Raw genomic sequence first — 9645 nt, 5'->3', positions numbered from 1 at the left:
CAACATGTAAAGAACACATCCAACTCAAAAATAAAAGGACAGATAACCCACTTTACATATGGGCAAATGGTTTGATTAAATACTTATCCAAGAAGATATAGAAATGGTCAATAAGTATCTGAAAGGATGCCTACCATCCTGCATTTGATTCGCAGGAAATGCAAATCAAATCCACAGTGAGATGCCACTTCACAACCACTAGCATGGCTGTGATTTTAAACAATGAATAATAACAAGTGCTGGGTGAGTATATTGAGCAATCACTGCCGGTGTGAAAGTGACATGGCGTATCCTCTGTGGAAAACAGTCTGGTAGTTCCTCAAATAGTTAGACATCTATTATAAAATCCAATAGTTCTTGCTCATATATTCCCAAAATAAATGAAAGCACATAGTTATGCTAAAATATATAATAAATGTTCCTAAGAGCATTACTTGTAGTAGCCAAAACAGTAACCCAAATATCCATCAGATGATGAATGGATAAACAGAATGTGGTGTATCCATACAATGGATTATTACTCAGCCATGAAAAGGAGTGAAGTATGGATATGTGCTACACTATGGAGGAACTTTGAGAGCGTTATGCTAAATGAAAAAAGCCAGACACAAAAGATCATGTATTCTACCATTCTAGTTATATGAAAGGAGTGCCATCTACCAGGAGCAGTCCTGTGGCTCACCTGGCAAATTCCAGCCACCTGGAGACCCACTGCTGCCCCAGGGGTAATTCCCAGGGATGCCCCAGCATCAGTCAGAAGACACGCAGGGGGCCCGCCTGCCCTCCCAGCCTTCTGAATTTTCAGGAAAGCACAGCGAGGATGGGCAGAAGACAGGATTCAAGAGCTCTGGAAGGTTCTCTGGGAAGGAGTGCTTAAGGTCCAAACAAGAGCCAGACCCAAGCTGGGATTGAGGGCAAGAGCTGGAGAGGATCCCAGCAGATCCACCCAGAGGCTCAGGAAGGACCTCAGTGAAGCTTCTGGAGGAAGACAAGCAGGAGGCAGAAGGTGACTTCAGGAGGCCCTGGAAGAACCTATCAATAAGTTCCGCACCCGGGGACCCAGACAAGAAGCATCCGGAAAATAAGCTGCAAGTCCATCTGGGCAGGAAGGTGGGGGAGATCAAGGAGGGCTGGATCCCCATGCCTGTGCATCACTCCTGGCTCATGGCCAAACATGCTTTTCCCAAGTCTGACACCTGCCAGGATCCTGGGAAGTTGGCACCCAGGAGAGGTGGGAAAACCCACGTGAACACCTCCCAGAAGCTTTCCTTCCTCCATCCCTGCACCCAGCAGATGCTGGAAGCACATCTTTTAAGGTTTCGTGTGAGGCACAGGTGGGATCCAGACCTCCGGTCCCTGGAGCCCATAAACGTCCGGTCACATGAGGCTCAGCCCCCATCCCTCCCACACTCCACCTTTCCCCCCTTGGCCTCCTGTGAGTCTCGGGTTGAATCTGTAGCCGAGGTTGCCATTTTCCTGGGAAAACCTCCCCAGAATGGTCCAGGAGACAGCTGGACAACAAGCAAGTCAGTCCCCACAGTGAGTGGCCCTCTCCCTCCCCTACCACCTGAGCAGGAGGAAGTCCAGAGGGCCCAGAGAGGGTCCCAGTCAGCTGACACTTGGGGAGATCAGAGGCGTCTCCCACTGGACAGGAGGATGGAGTCTCAGCCCCTCACTTGCAGCCCTGGGGGCAGAACCTGGCACAGGGAGATGGTCCCAGCATTCGGGGAAACCATCCTAGAGGCAAGTCCGAGTCCAGCAATGACTGGGAATGAGCCATGGCCTGAGAGCGAGAGCCCGTCCCTCGGAAATCCCTGTAGTAGCAGAGCCCTGCAGGAGCTCAAGGTAGGGTCCCCGTGGGCAAGTGCTGAGTATGCCCTGGAGCCCCTGGAGGTGGGGGAGGAGAAGCCTCCCGCTTGGGAAGTCACCTTGGAAGCTAGTGTGAAGGCAAACTCGGGAAGCATTCAGGTGGATCTGAGGAGATCAGGGGCTCTGAGGACCACTAGTAACCCCTCAGTGTCCACAGTCTGTGTTGCTGAGAATCCAAAGCAGCTGTGCCTGAAAGCGCAGGTAGTCAGTGATATAATGCAGGTGGATCCAGAGAAGCAGCTGCCAGGCCGTGCCTCTGGCATCCTCCTCCAGGACGGCATCACAGGCCTGTGCCTTCCTGGCCGCCACGTGGACATGCTCCCTGCCACAGACATGCCCACCTGCGCAGGACCCTCTCTCCACTTCCCAGAGTGTGCCCAGTAAGAACACAACAGCTTCCCAGGGGCCACGTGACCCCCGGGAGGGAAAGGCCCGGGGCAGCAGGAGCCTGGGAGCCCCAAAGCGAAGGCCCCACAGAAAAGTCCGAAGGTGCTGGGCTTTGCAGACAAGGGCAAGGCCCACAGGAGGCCCAGACCAGGGGAGCCGGGACATGGGACCAAGAGACCCAGGACCTCAGAAGCCAGTGGGAGGAGCCACCCTGCCCATGCCAGGGAAATAGGAGACAAACAGGAAAGGAAACTCGTCCACCCTCAGCCAGAGAAGGGACAGGCACCTTCAGAAAGCAACTTCCGGAGACAGATCACCCACCCTCTACAGGGTCTACCCCCCAGGAAAAGAGGTGCAGGGCAGGAATACGTCCTGCAGAAAGGCAAGCCTGGGGCAGCTGGTGTCTAGAGCCCCGAGTCTGGCCCAGCAAAGTTATTCATGAACAGCATGGCTGATGAGGCCCAGGCCATCATCAGAGTTGTGGGACAAATCCTGGTGGACAAACTGGGGCTTTGGCAGGCATGTGGTCCCTCAGAGGTCAATCGCCACAAAGGCGACCTCCATTCCCAGGAGAATGTGCATTCCTCCTGCCACGGGGGTTACTGCCACCAAGAACACAGCAGAGAGATGCGCCCCAAAGCCACCCCCAAGGATCATGACTGTAATGTCAAAAATAGGGGCAGCAGAGACAGCAATTGGACCCCACGTCCCAAGAAGCCTGTGTCCCCAGCTGGTCACCACCACCACAGGCCCTGGATGGCAAGCACCTCCGGCGGCCCCATCCACAGCCACAGGAACTGAGGTCCTCCTGAACCAGACCAGGCTTCTCACACCTCTCCTGGGGGAGACAGCGGGTTCTACTCAAAACTGGACACCTACAGAACAAACCTGTCCTGCGTGGGTGATTACAGTCCCCATGTGTTCATGACTTCCACGGAGAGGTTCCCAATACACCTGCTTTCCCTGCAGAGGTGGTAGCTTCTGTCTGTGCCACGCTAGGGTACAGGAAAGGGCTCAGCGTCCACTCCTTCTGAGCACGGCTTCCAGAAGGGCTGGGCCTGGAGGAGGCTGACAGGGATGTGGAGGACCCCCTCTTCTCCCTGTCCCCACACTATGTCTGGTTTCCAAACTGGACCATGACCCAGAGCCGTTGAAGGACAGTAAACCCTATGGAGACCCCGCCTGGGCTCCAGCTGACTGCATTCCCTGTTCTCACTAAGGTGACTTCTGTGCTGCTGTAGGGGCCTCATGGACTGAGGGGGTGGTGGGCTCCCCTCAGGCTAGAGGAGTGATAGATCCCAGCAGCCTCCCTGCCCTGTGGTAGCCTGGGAATATGGGGGTGTCCTGTACTGGCCCTGGGTCAGAGGTGGGACAGCTCCTTCCCGTATCTCCTGATGGGGAAGAGATGACATCTTCCCCAGACCCTTCCCTTCCTGCTAGTTCTGGGATGGACCGTGGCCCTGCCAGCACATGACTCAGGCTTGATAACATCGCTGTGTTTGCGTCTGGTGTTTCGGCTCACTCTCCAGAGCAGCCTCCAGGATGAGCCTCCCAGCCCGCTAATGAGTGTGGGGTTGGTGTGTCAGGGGCACCCAGGGCTGCTGCCTGCACCTCTGGTGGAACTCCGTGGTCAGGAACCAGCAAAGGGGACCGTAGGCCCAGGGTGGGAGGTGGGAGGAGAATCGGAAGATGAACATAAGTTCGCAAGTGCAGGATCCACAAGCTGCCCACTGCTGTAACCAGGGTCCTCCAGTCTGGTGACCGCTACAATCAAAAATGGCCAGGGTCACTCCTGGGAGGGGGGACCCAGAAGGCAAGGACTGGCCTGGGTCACCCAGCACATCTATGGCTCAAGGCCCAGGTGCTGGCAGGGAACACATGGGGCCTCAAAGGATCTGGTCACATAGCAGGGACAGTCCCCACAGGGCAGGGTCCTGCACCCCGTCTGTCCTGGTGCTGGTCTCTCCTGGGCATCCCCAGGGAAGGCAGGAGCAAGAGCTGAGCAGGCAAGAGCCGGTTCCCCAGAGGGCTATGCCCAGGGCCCTTCTGCCCAGGGAGAGCAGGGCTGATGGAGGCTGCTTTCTTCCATAGTGCTTGGAAACTGAGACCATGGAGACTCCCTGCAATTCCTAGACAAGTTACACCTGCCATGGGCAGGGCTGCAGTGCCTAGAGAAGGTATCCCAGGTGTCCTTGCAGCTTCACCAGGAGTCCCAGTCCCTCCTGAAGGCTTTGCCTTGGCCCCTTCATGAGGGCCAGACCTTCAGACCTCCATTTGTTGCCCAGTCTAGGGGAATCTCCTCCCTCTTCCCCTCCTCCCCTTTCTCCCAACCCCAGGAATCTCCCTCTGTGTCCCCTCCTGTTTCTTTGACAGAAACCAGGAATGGGATTGTTTTCTTTCAACAGCTTCTCTGTTATTGCTGCTTTGTGCTCTGGCCTAGGCCTGATTCAGAGGACATCAAACACCATCCTTGGTGGGAATGCAAAGGACATCTATGGTGGATACATAAAGGCTATGTCTGGTGGGTGCTCTAATCTCCTTGTTTGGCTTACAAGCCTTGTGTGATCTGGCCTGTCTTCCTCTCTGATCTTATCTTGTGCTGATCCTCTTTCCCTCACTCCCTACACTCCAAGCCTAGTGACTTCCTCTGTTTCTAGAATTCTCCAAATTCATTCCCTTTTTAGGGCCTTGGCATAGCTAGTCTTTTTGTCTAGATTGCTACCCTCACTGGTCTGCCTGGCTGACTTTTTCTTTTCTTTCAGATCTTAAGCTAATTAAGATCATCCTTCAGCATCAAAAGTAAAGCTATTGTGTAGGCCCTAATTCTACCTCCCCTCCCCTGTTCTGATGTAATTCTGTGATATCACTTACCACTAGCTATTTTTTTTCTAGTTCATTTGTTCCCTGTTTATTTGTTCACTTATTATCTTGTTTCCCCATTAAAATGTAAGCCTGGGAGAACAGAGACCTTATCTGTCATATTCACTATGTGTATCAGCTATTTACTGCCACAATAAAGCTGGGTAACAAATAACCAAGATAACCTCAATGTCATAAACAGGTAGCACTTATCATGCATTTGCATGTTAGCAGTTTAGACTATGCTCAGTGGGACAATTCTTCTGATCTTGGTTGGGCTCATGTGTCTGGCTGTTGGCTGGCTGTCAGCTGGAGTGAATTACTGGGGTAGTTTGGGCTTGCTTATAAGGCAGGGATAGGGATGCAACGTGAGAACAAGCCCCAATGAGCAGGCAGCTTTACAAGCCTTGGGTTATGTCATGGTTGCTAATATCCCATTGGCTGAAGTAATTCATACTGGGCAAGCCCGGAGAGAGAACAGATGGACACTAGAAAGTTACACAGCCAAGGGGGAACAGGAGAAGGTGTAGTATTAAGGCCAGTGATGTAACGAATCTCCCACAATATGTATTCCCAGCCTTTGCTACATAGAAGGCACTTAGTTCACATTTTGTTTAATCAATGGATGAATTATTCTTTCACAAAGAACAAAAGAAAATCAATTAATATTAACAAACAAACAAAAAAAGCCTGGTGCAAAAAGTTATAATACTATTCTCCAAACAAAGGATTCTAAATCTTGGAGTTTCTGGATGGATTTCAGAAGTTGGAGAACCCCTGAAATAAGACATGAAATTAAGAAAAGATTATCCTTCTAGGAAGACAGCAGCCCATGTTAAAGCCATGGCCACATCCACTCTCTTGGCTGAGTACAACTATACACTATACAAACCACACAACTACATGCAGCATCAACTCTGAGTCTTTCTCCTCTATCTTTAGTGTAGTTTATTTTCTTGACTGGGGCTGTGTCTGTTTGTTCGGATGCCATCATTTTTCCAACTTCAGTGTTGATTCTCACAAGGCAATTCTTTCTTGCCATGACTGTTAGAGGGAAAAAGTGCAGGCTTGTTCTGTCTGAAAAAACACTTAGCCTCCTATCTCCTAGGGTGACTTCTTACCAACTTCTCCCTGAAAACTCATGGGCCTCTCATTGAGGCCCTTAGGGGAAATTATTCTTTAAGCCCTAGACATGCATCAACTTGCCTCACTGTGAAGAGGGATCTTGGGAGCAACACCAATCCCAAATGAATCACCAAACGCCAGACACTGCCGAGGTTACTGTGGATAATAACATCAATCAGATAAGATGGTGCACATTGGCTTCCCTAACCATCTGAACTGTTGAAACCATTTTTTTTTTACACATTCAAAACGTCTCTAAAATGACTGACTGATCCTTGTTTGCACCAAAGGGATGTCTCATTCCTAAGGAGGTGGTTTCTAATGTTAATATAATTTGGATATTTGTGCTGTCCAAATCTCATGATGAAATCTGGTCTTCAGTGTTGGAGGTGGGGCCTGGTGGGAGGTGTTTGGGTCATGAGGGCAGATCCCTCATGAATGCTTTGGTGCTTTCCCAGAGGTAATGAGTGAGTTTTCACTCCATTAGTTCACGTGGGAGCTGGCTGTTTAAAAGAGCATGGCATCCTTCTCCCTCTCTCTTGCTCCCTGTCTCACCTTGGGACACATTTGCTCCCCCTTCACTTTCTACCATGATTGTAAGCCCCCTGAGGCTCTCACTGGATTCAGATGCCACGGCCACAGTTCTTGTATAGCCTGCAGGACCATGAGGCAAATAAACGTTTCGTTCCTTATGAATTACCCAGCCTCAGACATTCTTTTATAGCAACACAAAACAGAAGAAGACAAATATGTTTCTATTATCATAAATGAACATCAGAAATGATATAGACATAAACGATATAAAGGGATTGTCTTGTCATTTATAATAAATATGTTTTTTTTTTTGAGAAGAAGAAGGGGAAAAAAAGAAAAAGAGGGAAAAAGGAATATTACTTCATTCCTAAAATGGGTTTCAATAATGGCCGATCAATATTTTGAGTGTTTAAAGTGGTTAATGCATATTTTATGTGTTTAAAATGGAGACCTCTATTGTGTTTATTTGTTCTGGCTCTGAGTTCAAGTCCTGGATATCATTATCAATTTGTTGTCTCGTTGAATCCAAATCTCATTATGTGTCTTATGTATCTGGGTGTTAAGATCTCTTATTGTTGCATTAATCCTTTTACCCTTGCATCCTTGTAGCTTTGAAATCTATTTTATTAAGTGTGAGAATTGCAACTCCTGCTTTTTATTTATTTATTTTTGCTCTCCATTTGGTTGGTGAGTTTTTTTCCATCCCCTTCTTTTGAGTCTTTGTATATCTTTAGATATATCATTAGATTTTTGTGGATAATGTATATTTTGTGTGTTTAAAATGGAGAGCTCTATTGAGTTTATTTGTTCTGGATCTTAGTTCCAGTCCTGGATATCGTTATCAATTTTCTGTCTTGTTGAATCTAAATCTCATTATGGGTCTTATGTATCTGGGTGTTAAGATCTCTTATTATTACATTAATCCTTTTATCCTTGTATCCTTGTAGCTTTGAAATCTATTTTGTCAAATGTGAAAATTGCAACTCCTGCTTTTTATTTATTTATTTTTGCTCTCCATTTGGTTGGTACATTTTTTTTCCAACCCTTTATTTTGAGTCTATGTATATCTTTGGATATACCGTTAGATTTTGTCTGTATCTTTTGATTGGGAGATTTGGTCGATTTAAATTTAGGGTTGCTGCCGTTTGATATTAACTGGCTATTTTGTCCTTTTGTTGATAAAAATTCTTCTTTATGTTAATGCTCTTTACTTTTTGGTGTATTTTTAGAAAGGGTCATACTGGTTGTTCCTTTCTGTGTATAGTGCTTCTTTTAGAAGTTCTTGTAAAGCAGGCCTGGTGGTAATAAAATCTCTGAGTACTTGCTTGTTCCTAAAAAATTTTATTTTTCCTTCAAATGTAAAGCTTAAATTGGCAGGATATGAAATTCTGGGCTGAAAGTTCTGTTGATTAAGTATATTGAATATTGGCCCCCACTCTCTTCTAGCTTGTAGGGTTTCCGTTGAGAGATCTGCTGTAAGCCTAATAGGCTTACCTTTATGGGTAACTTGATCTTTCTCTCTGGCTGCCCTTAATATTTTCTCCTTCGTTTCGATCTTGGTGAATCTAACGATTATGTGCCTTGGGGTTGGTCTTCTTGAGGAATATCTTTGTGGTGTTCTCTGTATTGCCTGGGGTTGAATAGTGTCCTGCTTTGCTAAATTAGGAAAATTTTCCTGGATAATGTCCTGGAGAGTATTTTCCAGCTTGAATTCATTCTCTCCGTCACATTCAGGTACACCAATCAAGCGTATATTAGTTCTTTTCACATTGTCCCATATTGCTTGGAGACTTTGCTCATTCCTTTTTATCCTTTTTTCTCTATTCTTGTCTTGTTGTTTTGTTTCATTAAGTTGATCTTCAACCTCTGATACCCTTTCTTCTGCTTGATCCATTCGGCTGTTTAAGCTTGTACATATTTCACTAAGTTCTCGTGTTGTATTTTTCAACTCCATAAGTTCATTTGTATTCCTCTCTATATTGTCTATTCTTTTCAACATTTCATCTAACCTTTTTTCCAAGTTCTTAGTTTCTTTACATTGGGTTAGAATGAGTTCCTTTAACTCCCAGAAGTTTCTTATCATCCACCTTTTAAAGCCTACTTCAGATAATGGGACACAGTCCTTTTCCATCAGGGCTTGTTCCATTACTGATGAGTCCTTTTCCATCAGGGCTTGTTCGGTTGCTGATGAGTCCTTTTCCATCAGGGCTTGTTCCGTTGCTGATGGGTTCTGATTTTGAGTATACTCGGCCTTCTTAGGCTGTTTTTTCCCCTTCATTGTAGATGAACCGCCTTTCTAATTAGTTTTCTGAGTCGACGTCCGACTTATTGATTCCCAGTGCTGGGATCCGAGCAACCCACTGTGGCAGCCTAAATAGCAGCGGTGAGACTGATGGTGCTCTTCTGCCCGGGAATCTCTGGTCTGGCTTCCCTCTTGAGTCCGCAACAAGCGGCTCTGACTTCCTGGAGCTCCAAACTCCGGTCAGTAGGGGAAGCAGTCCCGTTGGCTCTGCATGAAGAGCTGCTGCACCGAGACGCCGGCAAAACCGCTGCAGCGGCCACAAGAGTCACGCTGGCGACCCGTGGGGCTCCTCCGCTGGGAATTGGCTGATCGGTGAGTGACGAAAATTCATCCAAAAGTGTGGCGTCGTCTCGTTCTCTGGGCTTTCACTGGGAGCTACAATCCTGAGCTGTTAGTGGTCGGCCATCTTGGATCGATCTCCAATAAATATGTTTTTGAAACATACTATTAATGTGGCTCTTTGGCTTCAAGGGAAAAAATCTGAACCATGATAATCATGGAAAAGTTTGATGTTTCTATGAATATGACTGTATGCCTGTCTTTTCATGTGGTTCTTTATGTCAAAACAC

At 47.5% G+C, this 9645-nt stretch overlaps 1 pseudogene; it reads left to right on the top strand.

Annotated features, from left to right (window-relative positions):
* The first annotated feature begins 1109 nt into the window (after positions 1-1109).
* LOC103787210 (spermatogenesis-associated protein 31E1 pseudogene) lies at positions 1110-3403 on the top strand (annotated as a pseudogene).
* Positions 3404-9645: the final 6242 nt, after the last annotated feature.

Source organism: Callithrix jacchus, chromosome 5 (assembly GCF_049354715.1).
Source record: "Callithrix jacchus isolate 240 chromosome 5, calJac240_pri, whole genome shotgun sequence".
Lineage (NCBI taxonomy): Eukaryota > Metazoa > Chordata > Mammalia > Primates > Cebidae > Callithrix > Callithrix jacchus.
This window is presented reverse-complemented; position numbering and strand designations above follow the sequence as displayed.